Genomic DNA, 11,342 nt, shown 5'->3' with positions numbered 1-11,342 from the left:
TCCTTCCTTCCTTCCTTCCTTCCTTCCTTCCTTCCTTCCTTCCTTCCAGTTTTCTTGCACAAAATGACTAATATGGAAATGTTTTACATAATTGCATGTGTATAACCTGTATCAAATTGCTGCCGTTTCATGGTGTGTTGTGGGGGGCCATCTCAAAGAATTCAGACTCAGACCACCTCTAATGGAAGTGAAGGCATTTATTGAGAGTGACACTCTCCAGCAGGCTGCATTCCAAGACAAGACAGGCAGTTTTTATAGTGTAATGATGCTATTACACAGCAGAAATTATGAATATTAAAGAGGCAGGAGGAGTTTGTCAAGGGATTAGGTAATAGGGAGGGGTCCTGGCCTCCATGTCACTGCAAGTGCCATTACCCATAATGCATATAGAAAAGCTGAAGGAGGAGCATGTATGTATGATAATGACATTATAATATGCCTCTCTATGTCATAAATTTGCCTAAAGGACAGCTTTTGCTATTACTGCATAGGTGCCTACTTAGGGAAAGTTCTTTCCATTGTTTTGGGATCTACATCCTATTCCAGCATCCTGGTGGTGCTGCTTTCTGATGGGCTGGCTATTGTGGTCCTGTCTGAGATTAGATGGATGTGATTGTGGTTGAGTGCATGGACCCACCTGCTGTTTCTGTGGGAAATATGAGGGGTCTAGGGGCAGTGGCTAGCTAGAGGCAGTGGCTAGCATTCCATTGCCTGCTGTCCTTGTGGGGCATGACTTCATGGACATACCTGCTGTTCTAGTGAGACAGTGAGGCATACATGAGGAAGTCAGGATATTGAGTCAGGGGCTGGAGGAGCAGTGGCTAGGTGGAGAAAGTAGCTATATTGAGTCTGGGGGCAGTTGCTAGCTAGGAGCAATGGCCCTGCTGTTCAGTGAGGCCTATGATTGAGTGTGGGGGCCTGTAATGTGGTTAAAGTCAGACTGTGTGGTTAAATCTGTATGCATCTGCTATTGAGTGAGGCCCATAAGGAAGTTAGAATATTGGGGCTGGGGGAAGATTTATTAGGATTCCATCAGTAGAAAGTGAGGAGCTCCTAAAACATTTTTAAACTGAGATCAAAGCTGCCAATCCTTAAGGGGCAGGAGGGGTAGAATTAGCAAAGATGCATTTGAGCTCCCTATAATGGAAAACTTCCTAACAATCTGACCTGTCTAGTAGTAGAATAAGCTACATTGGGAGAGAATGGAGACTGATTGCATACTTCATAGGAAATGCCTTTTTTTTTTTTTAAGCAATTGGGGTTAAGTAACTTGCTCAAGGTTACACGGCCAGGTGTTTCTGGGTGGGTGCTAAGTGTGTGAGCCTGGATTCGATCCCAGGTCATCCCGACTCTGGGGGCGGTGCTCTTACTCACTGTGCTACCTGGCCGCCCCTGAAATGCCTTTTTTAAAGCATGGACTGAATGACTACAGAAATCTCTTCCCATTTGGAAATTCTTTGATCCCTATTAAATTTCATCTTATTAGGAAAATTCTTTTTAATTTTGTCCCAATCTAGCCCAGCATTCTAGTCTGTCTAGATCTTTTTGTACCTTGATTCCAGCATCCAATTTGTTAGTTATCCCTTTTAGTTTCTTGTTATCCTGTGATAGTAATGGCAATTAAAGATTCCCCTGTATTGGCTTGGTTTTCAAATTGATTGTGTTAAAACCCAGAGCTTGTTAATCCCACCTGTGGGATGGACTTGTTGATGTGAAAAGAGAGTCCTGAACTGGGAGGAGCTGGTGACATAGATTTGGAGAGACAAGAGAGAGGCAGAGGAACTTTTTTGGAAGCAGCACCTCGTGGAGGCAGAGAGAGACGGAGAGCATTGCTGAGGGCCACTTTGAATTGCCCTGGACTTTTGAGACCTGCCTCCTGAGCTGCCAAGGACTGAGGAGACATGGCTGTTTTGTTGGTACTTTGTCTGTCTGTTTTGATGTTGTTTTGCCAGATTTGTCCACTGGTGAAAGACAGTTCTTTTGTTGAAGAAGTCCTGGAACCTGGCTGTTGGCTAAGAAGCCCTGAGACTGTCCTGCAGACAGAGAGTGAATGCTGTCCACTGGTGAAGGACAGTGCTGTTGTTGCAGGGGTCTGGAGACTGTCCTGCAGACAGAGTGAATACTGTCCACTGGTGAAGGACAGTGCTGTTGTTGCAGGGGTCTGGGAACCTTTCTGTTGGTTCAGAAGCCCTGAAGAAGGATTTTCTTGTTGTATGTTTACAGAAATCCTGGGAGAGGGTTTTGCTAGTGTTTTCAGGGGTTCTAGGACTGTTCTACAGACAGAGGATGAATTAATGAAGGGACTGGCAATGTATCTTGTGGCCTTGCTAAGCCTTGTCTCCCCAGGAACTAAGATTGCTGAGAACTTGCCTCATGTCAAGATGAAGAAAAGACCTCCATTTGGGTATTAAGTGCTGTGCTTAAACTTGATGTAACTCTGGGGTAGATTCAATTGTGATCCAGGGGTGGGGAACTTTTGACCTTTTTGTGTTCTATGGTTGAACAAGTGAATGTACTTATGTTTGGAAACTAATCTCCATTTGAGAAGAGGGGCTTCGTGGTGGACTAAATGAAGGTATAGCCTAGGGGTGGAGTAGTATTTAGAACAGGGATTTTGTAATTGATTGAATGATTGGAAGGTCCTGGGGTGGGGTAGTACTTGGAGATTATTTAATCACACTTAGTAAATGCTGTATTTTGAATGATGTCATGTTTTGACCTTCCCTGTTCTTGGTTTGTCACTGAATAAAATGGAGAGCACCTATGCTGGTATTCTGAACCTTGGGAAGTTGCCTTTCCTTGGCATTGCATTACATTACATATCCATAAATTCAGTAAATTTAATAAATTCAATAAGCATATCTTCCTCATCTCCATTCAAGTCATTGGTAAAAAATGATGGTCAAGATATGGTTGGTGATAGAGCCCTGTGGTACTCCAATGGAAACCTCCTTCTAGGATTCATTGTGTTATTTTTTGATTCTGGTCATTCAGCAAATATTGAGTTGTCCTAAATGAATGATCATCCAGCAGTCTTGTCCACCAAGATATCATGAAAGATTTTGTAAAATGCCCTGAAGACAGAGAATCCAGAAAGAGAACATGGAGGCCATCTGGTCCAGCTTCCTCTTTTTACATTAGATGATTTTAAAATGAGGTCTGGGGAGGTTAAGTGAATTATACAAGGATGTAGTCCTGGTGGGATTTGAACCAAGGTCTTCTAACTAGTTAATGCTTTTTCTGCTCTAGCAGGTTTTCTTAATCCGGTTATACTATACCAATCCCCTAGTAACTCAGAGAAGAAAATAAGATTACTCTAATATAACTTGTTTTTTATTAATCTAATAAATCAATTAATCAACCCTTTTTTAGGCACCTACTATGTGCCAAGCACTGTGTTGAGCTAGGGATACAAAAAAGGGGTAAGGACAGTTCCTGCCCTAAAGGAGCTTACAATCTAACAGGGGGTGGGGGAGAGGAGACAACATGCTAACAAAAATACATAAAGCAAGCTATATAGAAGATAAATTGAAATACTTAATAGAGAGAAGATAGTGGAATTAAGAAGGATCGGGGAAAGGTTCCATACTGGCTCTGAATTACCATCGCTCCCTTTTCTCAGTATTTATAAATAATTTCTTTAGCGATGTATAAAGTGGGGGTTCGGAAGGGGAGGTGATTTTCTGTCTGCAGGAATTTTCTTTGCATGGCTACTGAGGGTGCAGTGTCTGCATAGGACACCAGATAGCGCTCCAAGCTGGAGCTGCTTCAGCATGGGACTTAGTCTTTCCAGACCTTTCAGTCCTTTGCACAGACACAGACAGCATGTGCCTGGGTCTTGAGCTTTCCAGCCCAGGTTCAATTAATCAATCAATCAATCAACATTAAGAACCCACTACTATATGGCAGGCATTGTGTTAAATTGGGGATACAAAAAGAGGCAAAAGATAGTCCCTGCCCTTAAGTAGCTTAAAGTCTAATGGGGGAGGCAACATGCAAATACACACATACACACACACACATATACACACACACCGTCACACACACAGAATTTTTGTAATCCTATGTATTTTATGCATTTAAAAACATTATTCTGAGAAGGGGTCCATAAGCTTCACTAGACTGCTAAAGTGGGGGGAAAGGATCCATAACCCCAAAAGGTTAAGAATCTCTCCTCTGACTATAAGTTGCAGAGGTACCAACCTGCATTGGTAAATGGGCCCTATACCATCAAAATCACAAGTCCAGTCCCAATATCTCTTGATAGTAATAAATAGAGAATCAATAAAGTCATCTGTGAAAACAAAACAAAACAAAGTATCGGGTTAAATGTTGGGAGTAAATTTGGATCTTTCATTCATCTGTACTCCTTATTGCAGTTAAAATAAAATTCAGAAGGCCAAATTTAATACTCCCAATTGGGAGAGTGGCATGAGACCACGACTCCTACAAAGGTCTGAAATCTCAATTCATCCACTCATTCTTCCAGGTTTGGTTCTTCACAGCAACTCCCACAGACTATAATGGTAGTGATGGTGGAGTAGAAATCATCTCTTAAACATTTTAGCCTAGATTTGGTGTGGACCTGAGTTCAAATCTGGTCTCTGGCTAATATTAGCACTTATATCCCAGGGTTGTTGTGAAATTTTATTTGTTTGTTTTTGGGGGAGGCAATTGGGGTTAAGTGACTTGCCCAGGGTCATACTGCCAGTAAGTATCTGAGATCAGATTTGAACTCAGGTCCTCCTGATTCCAGGGCTGGTGCTTTATTCACTGTACCACCTACCTGCCCCCAAATGAGGTTTTGTAAAGCACTTTGTAGACCTTAGAGCACATATAAATGCTGCTACTATTATTATTGTTCTTATGTTGAAGCTAAATGATGTCAGGTAGTCACACACTGCTGCATCTTTTCACATTTGTGTCTCACCTCCAGCTGAACCTGTTGTAACTGCCACTCCAACCTTAATGTGGGTAATTCATCATCCTAGCCAAGCAGCTAAAAGAAGCCATATTGGATAGCCCACCGATTGCTCCTGCCCCTTCTGTGTCCCTAGCATGCTGCTCATGTATTATCCTTCTCAGATACCTTCTAGGGCAATTTTTTATGAAAGAGGAAGCCTGTCTCTCTAAGAAGAAAGAAATTAGAATGAATTTAAGGTAGCTGCTTTTAAGTTAAGTGTCCAAAGAAACTTACCTCTGTGTGCCATTCTTCTCTGGTCCTAGAATTGGCAGGAAATGAAGAAGCAAAGAAAAATCAGAGGTTACAAGTGAATCATAGCATTGGAAGAATTGAAGTTCTTAAAGACTTTTCAAAGATTGCTGCTTGAGGCTCTGCAGTCATATTGGGTGTGGGCCCCTTTCAGTAGCCTGTGTGTATAGTTCATTTTGTTCTGATGACTTGAACTCATTGAGGACAGCTAAATACTCTGAGGTTTATAAGGTTCTCAGGGAGGATGAGGCTGTCAACAGAAATAAGGATATTAGAAGGAGGGGGAGGGTCTTTTTTGGTGGTAGAAGGAGAGAAGATGAGTTCATGTGGGATGGGGGGAAGATGATGATTTCAGGTTTGGACACATCAAGTTTGAGTGCTCCTTGAGACATCCTGCTGGAGATGTCCAGTGACCAATTGGATATATGGGGCTGCAGGTATACATTTGGGAGTGATCTGCATAGATATGATTACCCAAGTGATAGGAATGGATTAAGAATGCCAAGTGAGGCAAGGTAGGAAGAGAAAAGGACCAAAGCCAGAGCCTTGGAGAATGCCCGAAACTAAGGGGTGGAAGGAGGCAAAGAGACCAAGAACGATTAGTATGAACAGAAGTCAAATCAGAGAATAGAGGGGTGGGGATGGGGAAATATTTCAGGAGAGAGGAGGGATGCCCATGAGCAAATGAACAAAGCATGTGTGAGCAATGATTGGAAGGGACAATATCTAGCTCACTGTCCTACCTGGTCTGGAATTCCCACTGTCAAAACCAATTAGCAACATAAATGGTATAGACAGGAAGCAGGACAGTTGTCTTCAGAAGGTCCCAGTTAAAATTTTAGTCATATTATAAAAAATGGAAAAGGACGCAAATGCACAAAAATATTTATAGAAGCTCTTTTTGTGGTGGCAAAGCATTAGAAATTGAGAGGATGCCTATCCATTGGGGAAAGGCTAAACAAGTTGTTGAATACAAATGTAATGGAATACTATTGTGCTATAAGAAATGATGATCAGGCAGATTTCAGAAAAACCTAGAAAGATTTACATGAACTGATGCTGAGTGAAGCGACTAGAATCAGAAGAACAGTATACAGTAACAGCAACATTTTGAAATGATCAATTACAATGGACTTAGCTTTTCTCAACAATGCAATGATCTAAGAAATTCCAGAAGACTCATGATGGAAAATGCTATCCACATCCAGAAAAAAGACTATGGAGTCTAAATGCAGATCAAAGCATACTGTTTTCACATTTTTTGTTGTTTTTTTCTTTCTTGTGGTTTTTCCCTTTTGTTCTGATTCTTCTTTCAAAACATGACTAATGTGGAAATATGTTTAATATGGTTGTACATGTATATATAACCTATATCAGACTGCTTGCTTGTCTTAGGGAGGAGGGAAGGGAAGGAGAAAATATTTGGAGTTTAAAATCTTATAACTTATAACAAAAAGTGAATGTTGATGCAACTGGGAAATAAGATACACAGGCAATGGGATAGAGAAATCTATCTTGCCCTACAAGAAAATAAAGGGGAATGGGATAAAAGGGGACATGATAGAAGGGAGGGCAGACTGGGGGAAAGGGTAATCAGAATGCACACCATCTTCAGGTAGGGAGAAAATTTAGAGCTCAAAATGTTGTGGAAATGAATGTTGAAAACTAAAAATTAATTAATTAGTTAAAAACAAAAAAATGAACGTTGAAAACTATCTTTACATGTAATTGGAAAAAATAAAATGCTGTTGAATGGGAAAAATTAGAAAGGGAAAAGAACCTATTTGTACCAAAAAATATTGATCATACCTGGGCAAGGTTCTCTAGCACTCTCCTAGTAGGTAACATATCAGATTAGCAAACTGTAATTTAGCTGGAAAGCACCTAAAGGGGAAGAGAGTGAGAAGAAGTTGGAACTGGATTGGGGCTGGATTATGAAGACCCTTGAGTGGCAGATGAAAAAGGTTGGACTTGATTCTATAGGTAATGGGGAGGCACTAAGATTTTTGAGCTGGGGGGAAGGGGAAGGCAAGTACCATAATCATTCAAAGGGACATTCTGAAAATTGCCTTGCAGATTGTGGAAAAGGAAGTAGAAAGGGAGAAACTAGAGGCAGACAGACCAGTCAATAGCCTATTTCTGTTCCAAGGTGTTGTTGGTCTTTAATTTCCTTGGGTGGTTGTTCAAGTGGCCAGAGGAGTTCCTGCCCATCCTCATTGTAGGCTTTGCTTTGGTCTTGTGTGAAAATCCTTCTTTATAGAATGAAGGGCAAGGGATTGGAGTAGGTCTTCAATGTCCTCTCTCTCTATAATAAGTATAATCAAGATAAGTTTATTCTCAACAGGATCTTCACATTACCTGAGACCATCTAGAAATAAACCAAAACCATTTAGCAGAGTTTTGTTTGACTTTCAAGAATTGCTACCATGATGGGAGGAGGAAATCTCAGAAAAATCCCATCTTTTGAGTATTGACTTCAGTGGAAGTATTGACATGAAACTATGAGCTCCTCTGAGGATAGGGACCTTGACTTATTTGTTTATTTTTATAAAGTTTTATTGGTGCCTTTCTGTTAAGTTTCTACCACCAAAAGTGTCCATTGCTGTTGCTGTTTCCAACTCTGTTTCTCCCAAGGACTCCCAGCCATGTCTGGTAATCTGTGCCTACGCTAGCATTAAAGTCACCCAGAATTATAAGCTTATCTTCTTTTGGCACATTGATGATCAGGGTCTCCAGGTCTTCATAATATTTTTCTTTGACTTCATCAGGGTTCATCATGGTGGGAACATAGGCACTGATGATGCTGTCTTGGCCCTTTTCTGCATGTGGCAATCTAATTATCACAAGCCTGTCATCCACTCCTTTTGGTAGGCATACAAGCTTGTTGAGTATATTAGTTTTTATTGGGAAACCTACACCAGCTAAACAGTGTTCTCCCTTTCACTAAAGCCGCTCCAGAAAAACATATCCAGCTCCAACTTTGGTAAGCTGGCTTTCATTTGCCATTTGAATTGTCTTAGGAAGATTCTGAAGATCATCTGGAAGGATAAGGTACCAGACCCTGAGGTCTTTTCTCCAACTGAACTGCCAAGCATTCAAACTCTACTGCAGAGAGCACAACTCTGATGGGTTAACCATGTTGTTTGAATGCCAAACATACTCTTGCCTAAAAGACCATTTTATGGAGAACTCACACAAAGCAAGTGCTCACATAGTGGTCAGAAGAAGCATCGAAAGACATTCTCAAGATCTCTCTGGAGAACTTTGGTATTTATTATGTAAGGTGGGAGGCACTGGCAAAGGACCACCCGGCATGGAATGCCCTCATCAAAGAAGGTGCTCTAGGAGCAAAGCAGAAATGAACTTGCTCAAAAGAAATGCATGATGCGCAAATATAGAGAATGCACCCCAAATGTTCACATGGACTATTTGTCCCCGATCTGTGGTAGAACATTTCAAGCTCATGTTGGTCTCATCAGCCACAATTAGAAACCCTGTAACTTGAACCCTAACACAGTGAAGTCATTTTGGTCCTCTTTGAGAATGAAGGACAACTCACCAACCACCAAAACCTCTGTCCACCCTCCCCAACTTAACATCAGACACTTACTAGTTGCATGACCTTGGGAAAGTCACAACCCAGTTTGCCTCAGTTTCCTCATCCATCAAATGAGCTGGAGAAGGAAACAGCAAGCCACTTCAATATCTCTGCCAAGAAAACCCTAAATGTGGCCTCAAAGAAAAAGGTATGACTGAACAACAACAGAGATAATAATAGCCCCCACCTCCAAGGGTGATTGTGAGGATCAAAGGAGATAATATGTGTAAAGCACTTTGCAAACCTTAAAGCACCATAGAAATGCTGGTTATTGTTCTTCTTCTGTCTTTGGTCACTCAGTCTCTGTTTGAGTATCTCTCCAGCAGAGCCCAGGTCTCTGCACCAAAGAAGTACTTTATCAGCTTTGGTTATATTGGGGTGTTCCCCACCCTGTTTAAATATGAAGATCCCTTTTCAATGATGAAAAATTTCAGGTCCCTCTCCCCATATGATCTGAGAGTTGGAAGAGGCCTCTCTCACCATCTCATGCAATCCCCTTCTTGGACAAGAATCCCCTCCTTAATACTCCTGACAAGTCATTCAGCTTTTTCTTGATAAAATTTCAAATGGATGAAAATTCAATGTTGGGGACCACTAGTTCTGTGGAATCCAATTCCAGGAACATTTGAAGAACAAACCAAAACCATAATATTCTCTGTCCTTCAGGAGTATATGCTTTGCAGTAGGGCTATGAGGATCATAGGGATAATATATGAAGAACATTCTTCTGGACCTGAAAGCAAGAGGCAGCCTGAAGGAAAGAAGGCTTGGCTTCAAGACTGCCTGGGAGTTGGGGGTGGCAGGATGACCTTGATCATTAACCTCCTAATATCAAAGTCAATTATCTAAAACTAGAAATTATAGAATGGTCACTGATCTCTGCCTTGGTTTCCCTTATATAGGTTGTGACACCTCCCTCTAAATGAGTTGCTATTATTGTCAATAGATGGATAGTTCATTTCCCACCAGCTGCTATGCTTGTTCCTCCAATATCTTTCTCCAGGCAGGATAGGCTCATCACCAGAAATCTCATCATCCTGGGCATTGGTTTAACTTCCGTAATCCACAGGACCTTAGTACCCTCAGTTGCCTCTCCTCTTTGACTAGAAGACCAGAGGGTGAAGCAAAAAACTCCTCCCAAGGCTTTTCTTTATAAAAGCTTCAGATTGGCCCTACTTGGTTTCCATTTAACCACTCAGGCTTTCGGCTCCCTTTTGTATGTAGTCTTCCCCTTTTAGACTATAAGATCCTTGAGAGCAGGGACTGTCTTTCTTTTTCTTATTTGTCCAAATTGGAGAATGTGCAGTGCTCCTCTGTGCCAAGCAGAATTGAAACAACCCAAAGGAAATGCAGGATACAAAAATTTAGAGTATACGTCCCAAGTGTTCACACAGACTATTTGCCCCCAACCTGTGGTAGAGCATTTTGATCTCTTATTGGTCTGATCAGTTATAGTTGGACACATTGAAACTTGACTCTAACAATCAAATGGAGGAGACAGTATGCAAACAACTATGTACAAGCAAGATATAAAGAGGCTAAATTAGACACAATCAACAGAAGGAAGGCACTAGTGTTGAGCAGAATTGGGAAAAGGTTCTTGTAGAAGGTGGGTGGGATTTTAGCTGGAACTTTAAGGAAGTCAGGAGTTAGAGAGAAGGGAGAGCATTCCAGGCATAAGGACAACTGATGAAAATGCCTGGAATCTGGGGATGGAGAGTCTTGAGCAGGGGGCAGCCATAAGGCCGGTGCTGGAGTCCATGTACGGGAGAGAGTAAGGCATAAGAGGTCTGGAAAACAGGAGAAGGCCAGGTTAGGAAGGACTTTCCATGCCAAACAGAAGAGGATGTGGGGAACCTAGGAGATAGGAAAGAAGATGGCACCCTCAAAAGAAACAGGAGAGTCTGGAGGAGAATCTGGTTTAAGGGAAAGAGGATGAGTCGAGTTGGAAAGTAGCACACAAAGGACCCTATTACAGAGATCCTCTTTGTCCTGAAACTTCCTCCTCACTAGTAGACAGGGTCACATCCCATTGAGATAAGGTCACACAGCTAGAAGTTAGTGAGTGGCTGAGTCAGCCATGAGATAACTCAAGTCTTCTGACCTCAAGCCCAGAATCCTCCTCCCCACTGCACCAGGACATTTCTTCTTAGGGACACAAATTCCTGCTCTTCCTTCCTCTCTTAACCCTCCCAATCCCAACCCATAAGAGACTTCTGGAAGGCTAGGGATAACTTCAGTCCCTCAGCTCCTGCCAATCTGGTCTGTGAGTGTCTGATGCTTTGAGTATGGTGTTCATTCCCTCATCCATGGTTGAGTAAGACAGTCAGCCAACAGTTCAGGGCCAGCATTTTAATGTCTGACTGACCAGAGCTCCTTCACAGTAGGAGCCCAAACCACTTAATGTGAGCATTTTTGCGCCCAGCACATTTGATCCAAGCATTTGTGTGTCCCTGGCCGCAGGGCAGGAATGCAGCCCCAGTATGAGGGGCTGGGGGAGGGGATAGGCCGGACACATGTGCTCCCTGCAGG

This window comes from Petaurus breviceps, unplaced genomic scaffold, assembly GCF_028583685.1.
Source record: "Petaurus breviceps papuanus isolate PSGF00001 unplaced genomic scaffold, PetGlider_PUasm1.0 180, whole genome shotgun sequence".
Taxonomy (NCBI): Eukaryota; Metazoa; Chordata; class Mammalia; order Diprotodontia; family Petauridae; genus Petaurus; species Petaurus breviceps.
This window is presented reverse-complemented; position numbering follows the sequence as displayed.